The 13,271-nt window shown below is 41.0% G+C and overlaps 1 protein-coding gene across 8 annotated transcripts in view; it reads right to left on the reverse strand.

The window, feature by feature from the left end:
• The window catches only part of LOC127425139 (F-box/LRR-repeat protein 19-like), a 162,348-nt gene that overhangs the window by 148,141 nt on the left and 936 nt on the right, over positions 1-13,271 (reverse strand). Inside the window, exon 3 of one of the 8 annotated variants that reach the window (XM_051670819.1) lies at positions 2,236-2,438. The exons of the other annotated variants lie outside the window; for them this stretch is intronic. The gene's annotated coding sequence lies outside the window, so the exon portion shown is untranslated. The remainder of the gene's footprint in view (positions 1-2,235; positions 2,439-13,271) is intronic. 8 annotated transcript variants of the gene reach the window in all.

Consider the following 13,271-nt stretch of genomic DNA (forward strand, 5'->3'; position numbering starts at 1 on the left):
AACCTGGATCAGTATCGGCTCCGATACTGACGTTTTTAACCGGATCGGGTATCCGAAGATTTTTTATTTTAAGTCTCTTGAAGACATACGATAGCTTTGTGAATCTTAAAAGGCTGCATTTAATAAATAAATATATAGTCTGCATGTGCAGCACACTTGTGTCTCTCTCTCCCTCTCTCTCTCACACACACACACACACACACACACACCACGTGCAGGTTGAAGACTGTTTTCAGCTCTCAGAGCGGCTCTCAGCGCTCCACATAAACTACATCTCTAAAGTAGATGCTCGATAGTTCGGTTCTCTCATAACATGCATTGAGATCAGAACCGGAGGAGCACTTCACCAGATTTTGAATGAAAAGTATATTAAACTACTGTGAACTACACCATACACAGATGCTTTAAGGTCGCTGTCTTCCTGGAATGTTCCATCAAAAAAAAAAAAATAATAATAATTATTAAAGGGATAGTTCACCAACTAATGAAAATTCAGTCACTGTTTACTAAACCCTATTATGTTATAACCCCATATGATTTTTTTTTTAATTTTCTTAATACAAAAGGGAGACATGTCATACAATGGCAGTTTATAGTGACCACCACTTCAACCTTCATAGTGAATGCAAAAGTATAATAAGAAGTCTAATAAATTATTGTATGCGACTCATGTCTTGTTCTGAATGCATACAATAACATTTGGTGAGAAACAAACCAAAATCTAATGTATTATTTAGTGAAAATCTTCACCAACTGTTGTATTCCTGTGTGCATTCATGAGAGTGCACAAGAGTAACAGAATACAAAGAGCTAACAGAATCCTCAAGAGCTAAAACTCGTTGTTTTATGTTTTGTTTTTATCTAAAAATGACCCGCCACAGCGATCGTAACAACAGAACACTATTCAGCTGCAATAAACCAGGACCCTGTTCCTTGTACGTTGATTAGGGAGTTATCTGGATTTCATAGTTGACGATTTTACCCAATCCTTGAGTCTAAAATTTGGTCATAATTTTTCATGCATTAACTTCAGGGAAGTCTGTCTGCATTGACAGAGGTTCTTTTTGCCCTTTACAGTTCAAAAGAACTAAATAAAAGAGCTATGTCTGCACTGTGCCATTAGAAACGTGTACATTTTTTTTTTTTCAGCCATGTAAGAACACAGGCTTTAAAAAATAGCTTTTATGCCCTTGTACATTAGTGATAATTATACTGAAATAATAATAAGAAAATTTAGGCAAATTAAAAGTCAGGACATGCAATTAAAAATAATTTACACACATCATATGTGACATTAAAATAAAACAATTGCTGCAAATTAAAAGTAACAGCTACAGATTTCATTTATTCACAACTCTTCAACCTTTTCTATTTATTTTAGCCGCTTTGGCTGCGTTTCCTTAAGATTTTCCTCCAAACTTTCTGTTTGGCCAGGGTGAACATTAATGTTGACGGCTCTCTAATGAATTAATACAGAAATATCTAGTAGTATAAATGGAACTACTGTATAGGCCTATATATTTTAGGTAAATATTTACATGTATACAAATAATAAATCCATAAGTGTATATCAATAAATAATGTAATGATTTGTATTAAATTAATATTTTTACTGAAGTGTATGGAGTCTTTAATATTGGTCTGTTGTCGCCAACCAATCGATGTATTGCTGATCATGGTTTCAAGTATCAATATATGTGCCCTTTTCAATAAACACAGGAACACGCAATTATCTCAGACAACTCAATCCAGATATTTTAATCAAATCCGCTCAAAGGTTTGAAGAACAGAATTAGCTAGACAGGAATTATCATGATTAGAAGATCTGAAATACGTCTTATCCTCTCAGATGTATTAAGCGACGTACAAAGAATGGGGCCCTGAGAACAAAACTTACAAAACAAGTCTGAAGAGTTTGAAGTCAAAGAGGAGATGCATTTCTATGGCCAGCCTTATTTGTTTGAACCGGAGTACTCAGACATCAAATAGAGACATAGAAGAGGCTGAGGTAGCCAGCACTAAAAGGCTGGTTGGTCTACAAGACATTGGTCATTTTCAGAATAGCATTCTACCACACCACTCTTACTATTTCTGTTATACATAGATAAGACAGAAGTACTAAGAATGTGCCAGGGTGGTCGACTAAGCTAGGGCCCGATGTAATCCTTTTTTTTTTTTTTTCTCAAAAAAGTGACTAGGACTAATCTCCGTTTGGTGGTGCATGATGAGGCGCACCTGAAGTCAATTAAGATTCTTATCACCGCTGCCATTAAATCCAAGCACGCCTCTCCTCGGGAGACTGGCCTCTTCACGCCTGCATCATCGCAGGTCCAGGAAGGGTCTGGCGCGAATCTGATGCGTCGATGGACCTGAACCCTGGACCTCCGGCGCGAATTAGAAATCCAATTTTTCCAGAGCCGCTGCTACTGCACAATCCACTGCAAAAAGGTGTTGGAGAAACTAATCAACTGGCAAACAGGTGTTGTGCTCTTTTACTCATCTCATGCACAAAAACTCTGAATTCAATGCAAAAATGCAGTAAATAAATAATACAGAAGGTGTAAACATATTCTTTCTTTTTTAGAATATTTATGCAATGTGCTGATACCTAATTTTATTTAATATACCTCGTGTTTTGTCTTAATGTACATTATTTAATATGTGTAGGCCTATTACTGTGCCTGTTATATTATCAAGAGTTCCAGACATTAAAATAGCAACGAGGCTCCACAGTTAGTTTGGACTAAGCTCTAAAATATCACATAAAAAGACTCTTTACAATGCAATGATTTACTACGAATGTAGAAAAATGAATTGCAAAACCTCACTGCTATTTTTACTGCAAGGATAAAATAACACAAAGTATTCCTGTCACGATGCTCTTTTTCTCACCGTGCACAAGAGACCCTGAATTCAATACAAATATGCAATAATTAAATCTCAGGGCTCCACACTAAAAACATGACTTAGGAGCCATTGGCTCCTAAACTGAAACATTAAGGAGCCAAATGGCTGTTTTTGTAGCCAAATCACAGATTTTATTGATTTAGATTGCTGTTCAGAAACAAGATAGAAAGCCGAAGAAAAGGAAGTCAACTGATAATCCATTCATCGAAGGTTTAGTAAACAGTATATATAGTTGAGAAGATAAGTTTGCATTCCCTTTTGTCTCATAAATGTTCACACCCCTTTCATAATTTATACAAATATAAGAGATAAGATCTTTTTTTTATTATTAAGTACTGCTCTTCAGAATCTACATTACAGATATTTACATATAGTATGCATATAGTAGTGTGTTGTCTTCTTGAGCATCAATGAATGTTTACACCTTGTGTAATAGTTGTGAACAAGTCCCTCAATTGTCCTAAGTGTCAATAGCTTGATATATATATATATATATATATATATATATGAGGGCATGGTAGAGTGCCCGTCTGGGGAGAAAGCAGTAAGGACATCCACCTGAGATTAATTGTGACTAATTACCATTTCTATGTTCACAGTGAGAGTCGGGGGAGATACAAAGATGGCCAGTTTGAGGAGCCCAGTGACGTCGGGGGCATCATCGATCTCGTGGTACTGGAACAATTTGTGCCAAACTACCGAAAGGAACTGCGGAGTGGGTCCAGTGCCACCGACCGGCGTCGCTGGATGAAGCAGTGCAGTTGGCGGAGGGCCATTTAGTGGCATACCTTGGGGCCGGCGAGCCTCTCTCTCTCTCTCTCTCCGTCGTCCCTCCCCTCCTTCTTTCCGACCTATCCCGCTCCCCCGGATATGGTGGAACAATACCCCGAGTTGGGGCAGTTTATGTCAGCTCTGCATCAGGATGACATAAGGGAGGGGGAAGGCTCGTTTTCCCCAGCCCTTAGGGGAATTCCCACTGGGGATTTCCCTTTGGAGCAGACGCGAGACGAGACTCTTAAGCACGTTTGACCAAGTGAAAGTAATTGACAGTGCCTTCAGCCGTGCATTGCATTCACATATCCGTATTTCTCAATTATAAATGATCAGTTGTATCGAGTGACAAGACGCTCAGACAAAAGAAGATACAACCCTGTAGTTAGTACCAAGGAGCGTCCGGAAATGTTGTTCCAGGTGGCTCATCATAGTCCGATGGCAGGTCACTTGGGACAGGGGAAAACAATAAGCTGTCTCATGGCCCGTTTCTGTTGGCCGGGCATTCGCGGGGATGTTAGCCGGTGGTGTGCGACATGCCGCGAATGTCAGCTGGTGAATCCGCCGGCCACTCCAAAAGCGCCATTGCGTCCTCTTCCGTTGATCGAGGTTCCTTTTGACAGAGTTGGCATGGACCTCATCGGGCCATTAGAATGGTCAGCACACCAGCATCGCTTTGTGTTGGTTCTGATGGACTATTCAATGCGATACCCGGAAGCAGTGCTTCTATGCAACATCTCAGCATGCAGTGTTGCGGAGGTACTCTTCAGAATAATCTCCCGAATAGGGATTCCGAAAGACGCCCTCACTGACCAGGGCACTACTTTCATGTCACGTATACTATGCGAGCTGTACGAACTACTAGGTATTAAATCGATTCGGACAAGCGTGTACCATCCACAAACGGACGGCTTGGTAGAAACGATTTAATAAGACCATAAAAAATATAAGCCCCACGACCATCAATGTAGCACCGGTGGAGAGAGTCAGCAGCTTCAAGTTCCTCGGTGTCCACATCACTGAGGAACTCACATGGTCTGTCCACACTGAGGCCGTTGTGAAGAAGGCTCACCAGCACCTCTTCTTCCTGAGAAGGCTGAGAAAGTTTGGAATGAACCACCACATCCTCACACAGTTCTACACCAGCACTGTAGAGAGCATCCTGACTGGCTGCATCACTGCCTGGTACAGCAACAGCACCGCCCTCAACCGCAAAGCCCTGCAAAGGGTGGTGCAAACTGCCAGACACATCATCAGAGGTGAGCTTCCCTCCCTCCAGGACATATATACCAGGCGGTGTGTGAAAAAAGCTCGGAGGATCATCAGAGACTCCAGCCACCCGAGCCATGGGCTGCTCTCACTGCTACCATCAGGCAGGCGGTATCGCAGCATCAGGACCCGCACCAGCCGACTTCATGACAGCTTCTTCCCCCAAGCAATCAGACTTCTGAACTCTTGATCTCTCACGATCAATATACATCAGCACTGCACTTTATTAATCTCACACTGGACTGTCATAAATGATATTCTTTCTTAACAACACACTGGCAACTGACTGTCAGTGCAGCAAAATACAACTTACTGTATATTTTATATATACTATGTATTCTATGTTGTTTGTGTATTCTATATTGTGTGTATTGTATACTGTACATTGTATATTATTATTTGTACATTGTGTCGTGTGTAATTATGTGTTTATTAGATACACTATATTGCCAAAAGTATTCGCTCACCTGCCTTTAGACGCATGTGAATTTAAGTGACATCCCATTCTTAATCCATAGGGTTTAATATGATGTCGGCCCACCCTTTGCAGCTATAACAGCTTCAACTATTCTGGGAAGGCTTTCCACAAGGTTTAGGAGTGTGTTTATGGGAATTTTTGACCATTCTTCCAGAAGTGCATTTGTGAGGTCAGACACTGATGTTGGACGAGAAGGCCTGGCTCACAGTCTTCGCTCAAATTCATCCCAAAGGTGCTCTATCGGGTTGAGGTCAGGACTCTGTGAAGGCCAGTCAAGTTCTTCCACACCAAACTCGCTCATCCATGTCTTTATGGACCTTGCTTTGTGCACTGGTGCGCAGTCATGTTGGAACAGGAAGGGGCCATCCCCAAACTGTTCCCACAAAGTTGGGAGCATGGAATTGTCCAAAATCTCTTGGTATGCTGAAGCATTCAGAGTTCCTTTCACTGGAACTAAGGGGCCAAGCCCAGCTCCTGAAAAACAACCCCACACCATAATCCCTCCTCCACCAAACTTCACAGTTGGCACAATGCAGTCAGACAAGTACCGTTCTCCTGGCAACCGCCAAACCCAGACTCGTCCATCAGATTGCCAGATGGAGAAGCGTGATTCGTCACTCCAGAGAACGCGTCTCCACTGCTCTAGAATCCAGTGGCGGCGTGCTTTACACCACTGCATCTGACGCTTTGCATTGCACTTGGTGATGTATGGCTTGGATGCAGCTGCTCGGCCATGGAAACCCATTCCATGAAGCTCTCTACGCACTGTTCTTGAGCTAATCTGAAGGCCACATGAACTTTGGAGGTCTGTAGCGATTGACTCTGCAGAAAGTTGGCGACCTCTGCGCACTATGCGCCTCAGCATCCGCTGACCCCGCTCTGTCATTTTACGTGGCCTACCACTCCGTGGCTGAGTTGCTGTCATTCCCAATCGCTTCCACTTTGTTATAATACCACTGACAGTTGACTGTGGAATATTTAGTAGCGAGGAAATTTCACGACTGGACTTGTTGCACAGGTGGCATCCTATCACAGTACCACGCTGGAATTCACTGAGCTCCTGAGAGCGGCCCATTCTTTCACAAATGTTTGTAGAAGCAGTCTGCATGCCTAGGTGCTTCATTTTATACACCTGTGGCCATGGAAGTGATTGGAACACCTGAATTCAATTATTTGGATGGGTGAGCGAATACTTTTGGCAATATAGTGTATGTAAATCTGATGTTTATTGTAAATTGGTACATGTCTCATCACTGTCATGACTGCTATGTTGCTCGGAACTGCACCCAAGACTTTCACCCACTGTTGCACTTGTGTACATGGCTGAGTGACAATAAAGTGATTTGATTTGAATAAGATTCATAAGTTCATGCACAAAGATGCTCGGAATTGGGATAGGTGGCTCGAACCCCTGTTATTTGCAGTATGAGAGGTCCCGCAAGCCTCGATGGGGTTTTCCCCATTTGAATTATTACATGGGTGTAAGCCCCGTGGCGTGTTAGATGTCATGAAGGAAAATTGGGAGGAGGGACCTTCACAAAGCAGAAATGAAATTCAATATGTTCTTGACCTGAGAGCAAAACTCCACACACTGGGGCGACTATCACAGAAGAATTTGCTACAGGCACAAGAACGTCAGTCCCGTCTGTATAACAGGGTGCTGCCCACATCAAGCTCTAAATTACTCGCAAAGTGGCAAGGGCCCTTTGAGGTCACACGCCAAGTTGAGGAAGTCCATTATAAGGTAGTGCGTACGGATAGGGGTGCGACTCATCAAATTTACCACCTCAACCTACTAAACCCATGGAGGGAGGCGGTCCCTGTATCCTTGGCGATGGTAGTTCCGTAAAGGGAGGAGCTCGGCCCGGATGTGAGTCTTAAAGCCAATCAGTTCATCCCGGTCCCTTGCAAAGACCACCTCTCACCGTCACAACGTACGGCGGTTGCCACGTTGCAAAATAATTTCTCTGATGTGTTCTCGCCTCTCCCCAGCCGCACTAATCTCATAAAAAACCACATCAAGGCAACCCCCTGGGTAGTGGTGCATAGTCATCACTACCGCTTACCTGAACACAAGAAACAAGTAGTACGGGAAGAATTAAAGGCCATGCTCGATATGGGGGTGATAGAAGAATCCCAGAGTGATTGGGCCAGCCCGGTGGTTCTGGTACCTAAGAGCGATGGCTCTGTCCAGTTCTGTGTGGATTATAGAAAGGTCAACGTGGTGTCTAAATTTGACACATATCCAATGCCTCGTATTGATGAACTGCTTGATCGGTTGGGCTTGGCTCGCTTTTATAAGACACTGGATTTGACAACGGTATGTTGGCAGATCCCCTTAACGCCAATGTCCCGTGAAAAACGGCTTTCTCCACACTGTTTGGATTACACCAATTTGTGACCCTTCTGTTTGGTTTGTTTGGGGTCCCGGCTACATTTCAACGGCTTATGGACCAAATCCTCAGACCGCACACTGCGTATGCCGCTGCTTATTTGGATGATATCATTATTCACAGTAACGATTGGCAGCGGCATATGCAGCATCTGAGGGCGGTTCTGAGGTCGCTGCGACAAGAGGGGCTCACTGCAAACCCAAAGAAGTGCACAATTGGACAGGATATGATATCTGGGGTTCCACTTGGGTCATGGGCAGGTGCAACCTAAATTGATAAAACCGCAGCGATCGCGACCTGCCCGAGACCCAAGACCAAAAAGGAAGTGAGACTTTTTCTGGGGCTGGCCGGCTACTATCGAAGGTTTGTGCCTAAGTTTTCCGATGTCACCAGCCCGCTGACTGATCTCACTAAAAAGGGAGCCCCAGACCCGGTCCAGTGGATGGAGTTGTGCCAACAAGCTTTCACGCAGGTAAAAGCTGCACTTTGTGGTGGGCTGCTTCTGCATTCCCCTGATTTCTCTCCCTTTTGTTTTACAGATGAACGCATCAGACAGGGGGCTGGGTGCTGTTCTGTCCCAAATGGTAGAGGGGAAGGAGCGCCCGGTGCTGTACATTAGTCAAAAGCTCTCTATGAGAGAGACTAAGTACAGTACCATAGAGGAGTGTTTGGCCATCCAGTGGGTGGTCCTCACTCTCCGCTACTATTTGTAGGGACGAGTATTCACCCTCTGTTCGGACCACGCACTGCTCCAATGGCTCCACCGCATGAAGGATGCCAACGCCCGGATCACCCATTGGTATCTGGCACTCCAGCCATTTAAGTTCGAGGTGGTCCACAGACAGGGGGCACAGATGGCTGTCACAGAAAGGGGGGAGGGGGCAGTCCGGAAGGTTCCCCCAGCCTGAGTCGGGCGATGGGTGTATGTGGAGGTGAGGGCGTGGTCGAGTGCCCATCTGGGGAGAGAGAAAGCGGTAAGGACATCCACCGGAGATGAATTGTGACTAATTACCATCTCTGTGTTCACAGTGAGAGTCGGGGGAGATAAAAAGATGGCCAGTTCACAGAGAGAGAGACAGGCAAACCAGAGTCTTCATGTCTGTTCCCAGAGGGAGAGTCTTGTGTTGTGGGAAGCTGAGAAGCGGACTGTTTATTTGAGTGATGCTGAAAAGCCGACTTATGTTTTAAGTTGTACAGCGACTGCTGGTTATTTGTGAATAAAACGGACTCGCGTGAACTGTGGAAACAGGTTCCCACTTCCTCCTTTATCTGTCCAACCTGAACCTTTGTTACAATATATATAGTGTATATATTATAATGGTCAAAACTTTTGAAACACTTGGCTGAAACGTTTCTCATGATCTTAAAAATATTTTGATCTGAAGGCGTATGCTTAAATGTTTGAAATTAGTTTTGTAGACAAAAATATAATTGTGCCACCATATTAATTTATTTAATTATAAAACTAAAATTTTATTAAAAACATTTTTATTTTTTAAATTGATGACTTGGATCAAATAATAAAGAAAAGCAGCCAATAAGTGCCCAACATAGATGGGAATTATTTCAATACTGTTTAAAAAGCATCCCAGGGTGATACCTGAAGAAGTAGGTTAAGAAAATGTCAAGAGTACATGTCTGCAAATTCTAGGCAAAGGGTGACTACTATGAAGATGCTAAAATATAACACAGTTTTGATTTATTTTGGATTTTGTTTAGTCACAACATAATTCCCATAGTTCCCTTTATGTTATTCCATAGTTTTGATGACTTTACTATTATTCTAAAATGTGAAAAAAATAATAATAATAATAATACTAATTTTATATATATATATATATATATATATATATATATATATATATATATATATAAAATAAAGAATGAGTATGTGTTTCAAAACTTTTGACTGGTAGTGTATATAATTGTAATTGTTTAAAAATATTGCCTTAGACTTTCTTTACTGTTACCGGATGGCCCCAGACACAGAGACTACAAGAGTGCAAATTGAATGAAACCCCATGAAAGATGAATGAAAGATGCAGTTTATTGTGCTACTCCAATCCCAATCAATAATTACCAGAAGAACAAAAGTGGTACATAATAAGGGACTTTTAAATAGAAAGAAGCCCAAAATACACATGGGACTCTTATTTTGAAATGTCTGCACTCCCAGTTGTGAGCTCACTGATGGCTGATTCGCTGAGAAAGTGAATCTGACTCAAACTGCTAACCTGAGCTCCTGAGTTCAAACCCTCAGTTCTTTTCAGGTGATTCACGAAAAAGATCCTGTTCAAAAGAGTCATTTGTTCAGCTCTCTCACGCTGGGTTTGTTGTTGTATGTGGTGCAGCGAGCTCTTCAGAAAGAAACAGAATGGGTGAAAAGCGGCACGAGAAACACTGGTTGTGTGCATTCTAATAATTTATTCAATAACTCAAAAGATGATATCTGACGAAACCGCATATGAACGCACACAACCTGACTGTCACCAGTGGAGACAAGATTTTAAATTACTGTCACAATCAATTATTTTTGGTCGCATTTGCAACCATTTTAGTATAACCACAGTATTTTTAGACATCATATGTTATGCTAAACTTGTTTTACTTAATGTACATTATTTCATGTGTATTTATATCACTGTACCTTGTGTTATATTATCCAGGCATTAAAAAAAGATAAACTAGGTTCAGGAGTTCATTTGGAATATACTCTTTAAATATAAAGATGTCTGCAACAGTGCTGTTTACTCATCTCACTCGCACAAAAACACATATTCTATATTCCTCTTAATGCATCAAAAACATGGAAAGAACATGAAACAGTTATGCCAAAAATTATCTCATGCACTGACAGCCGAATGCTTAAACGGGGGTGGGGCTACAAAATGAAGAATTTACATGATTCCATTGATCATGGTATAAATATTGTGTGTGTGTGTGTGTGGGGGGGGGGGGGGGGTTGTACTTGCTTGTTTTGATTATTGGGGGGAGGGTTACCTCTCCCCCATCCCCCCTGGAATCTCCACCCCTTGTAACAGCACTGCCTATGGTCTCGGTGTGCATAGACGTTTTGCTGGCAGTATGTCTCACAACTTAGTCACGAATTTGGTGTAAATAGGCCTTTAGAAAATGTTTTTGCGTGATGATAGCTTGCTATGCTTGGCAGTTGAATAACAGTAAGCAAAGTAAAAAACCCTCTGCAGGAAGTTGTCTCTTTAATACTTTAGATTTAGTCTTTTTATGTGCTGTTGTTACAGCAAAGGGCCACATCAACAATACATTCCAAGATGATCACTGTCATACATTAACACCTTTCTTATATCTTACTTTAATAGTTTTGTGCAATAAGATGCTATAGTTATTTAGTTATTTATTTGTGAATATCCGTTAGTCACTATGATGAAGTGCTAAGCATAGCGTCCGTAAAAGGTGTCTGATTGGGGTCACGTGAACATTACAGAACCTAATAATACATTATTATGTAATGTATTAAAACAGACTAGTCGTTCAAACAACCAACTACGTGACACTCAAAAGATCTTACAATTAATAGTGGGTGCTTCAGATTGCTGATTGGTGTACTTAAAATAACATCTGTCTGTTGAAACAGGAATGAGGATTATCTGCAGTATAGTCCAGCACATAGTTCAGATGACAGATGGTATGTACAAACCAATAAGACCACTGACACTTCTGACACAAACTACACAGGAAGAAAATTTGTCATTTTGATGACTTATGGCTCAGTAAGGCCAGCTAAAATGTTAATTCCAATATTGGTTCTTTGAAAATACATTGGGAAGAAAATTGTTCTTTGTTTTACTTTTGTAACCAGAAAGGGGTTGTTTGTTTAAATATGTTCATTTTTTGTGAAGTATGAGCAACATTCAAGGGCAGAAGTGACTTTAGTATTTAATGAATAGTTAGAAATTATTATTTATAAAAATTGGTAGTTTTGCACATCCCTAGACAGAAACAGTAAGAGTAGTATGGGTAGTATGCCATCGCGGACACTGTCTGCAGTGCTTTTCATGTGGAGTCAAAGTGGCATTTCACGAATCATGTGAACTTCATATGCAAAGCAGATATCCACAGCCTGCTGGCCGATTAATATTGTGGAGGATGAGGGTTTAAGAGATTTAATGCACTTTGCAATGAATACATGACATATGGTGACAATTGGTCAACCTCGCCTTAGACTTTGGGAAATGTTTAACATTACTTTCATTGGTGATATTTCAGTGCATTTCAATCTTTATAGTTTGGAATGCACCTAACAAGGAAATAAAGGCTTTTTGACAGGAATAGAAGCATGTATAGTGTCAAATTTCAGCCCTTTCAAAATCTGCAATTAATCACAATTAAACATGCACTCACTAACTTATTGTCTTTGTATCATCTTGTACTTACACTGACACAGCGGCGTGGATGCAACATAATTTAAAATCAACAGTTTTCAGTTTCTGACGCCATGGTAGAAATGTAGTATTCACAGTCAGCCATGATTACTTTAATCAATGAGTTGAAGTGTCCAATAACAATACGGTTACTGAGATTAAGTGAGTAGTATTCAGCTGGTCAAGCGATTCTAACATGGCAGCCCCCATGTGTGGACCCTCACCATGTAGAATAAAACAGCTTTTATAAGGTTACTGATATGACTTAAGTCTTTATTTTAATGTGAGTGCTCATGATTTTATACATATATTGCAATATTACAATTCATGTCTTTTGGAGTTAAACTTTTTTAATGAGGAAAAAATTACTGAGTGCACCTTTAACTATGAAAATTAAAAAAATATATATATTATAAAGAAAAATTATAAATGTAACATGCTTACCACGATTTCCACCAAAATCCCATAGTTACACCAGTAAAATCATCATAAAATAATATGGGATCACCCTTCAACAGGGTAAGAAGCTTTCACAATCTTAATCATTTTTTATTTCATTTGTGTGAGTTTTTTTTTTTTATGACAGTGCTTTTATAGTAGTCACAATAACAGTGGGTGTATGGTATTTAGGTGGAAACTATGATTTTCATGGTACTAGTTCATAGGAGTTCCATTATAATAAACACTTTGGCACATAGGGGACATGTAGGCCTAAAACTAAACTATGGTTCGATTTGCAAAGAATCAATGAAATATGTGAAATGAGAGGCTACATGTTTACTGAGTCAAGACTGAATGAATTTACTGTGAACACTGTATTGACAGTGTCAAACACATTTACTGTTGTTACCACATAAATATGTATTTTACTGTAGCGCACTTCACTGTTTCATGAGGAGTGTTTGAGACACACAGCTAACACGAGCAGCTAACCTCACCCTAACCAGCACATTGGTTAGCCTCAGCTTTAGATATACTCACAGAAAACTACTACAGTAACTGACCACCATTAACTATCCACAATCTTTTACCCCATTTACACAGTAAACCACA

This window comes from Myxocyprinus asiaticus, chromosome 34, assembly GCF_019703515.2.
Source record: "Myxocyprinus asiaticus isolate MX2 ecotype Aquarium Trade chromosome 34, UBuf_Myxa_2, whole genome shotgun sequence".
Classification (NCBI taxonomy): domain Eukaryota; kingdom Metazoa; phylum Chordata; class Actinopteri; order Cypriniformes; family Catostomidae; genus Myxocyprinus; species Myxocyprinus asiaticus.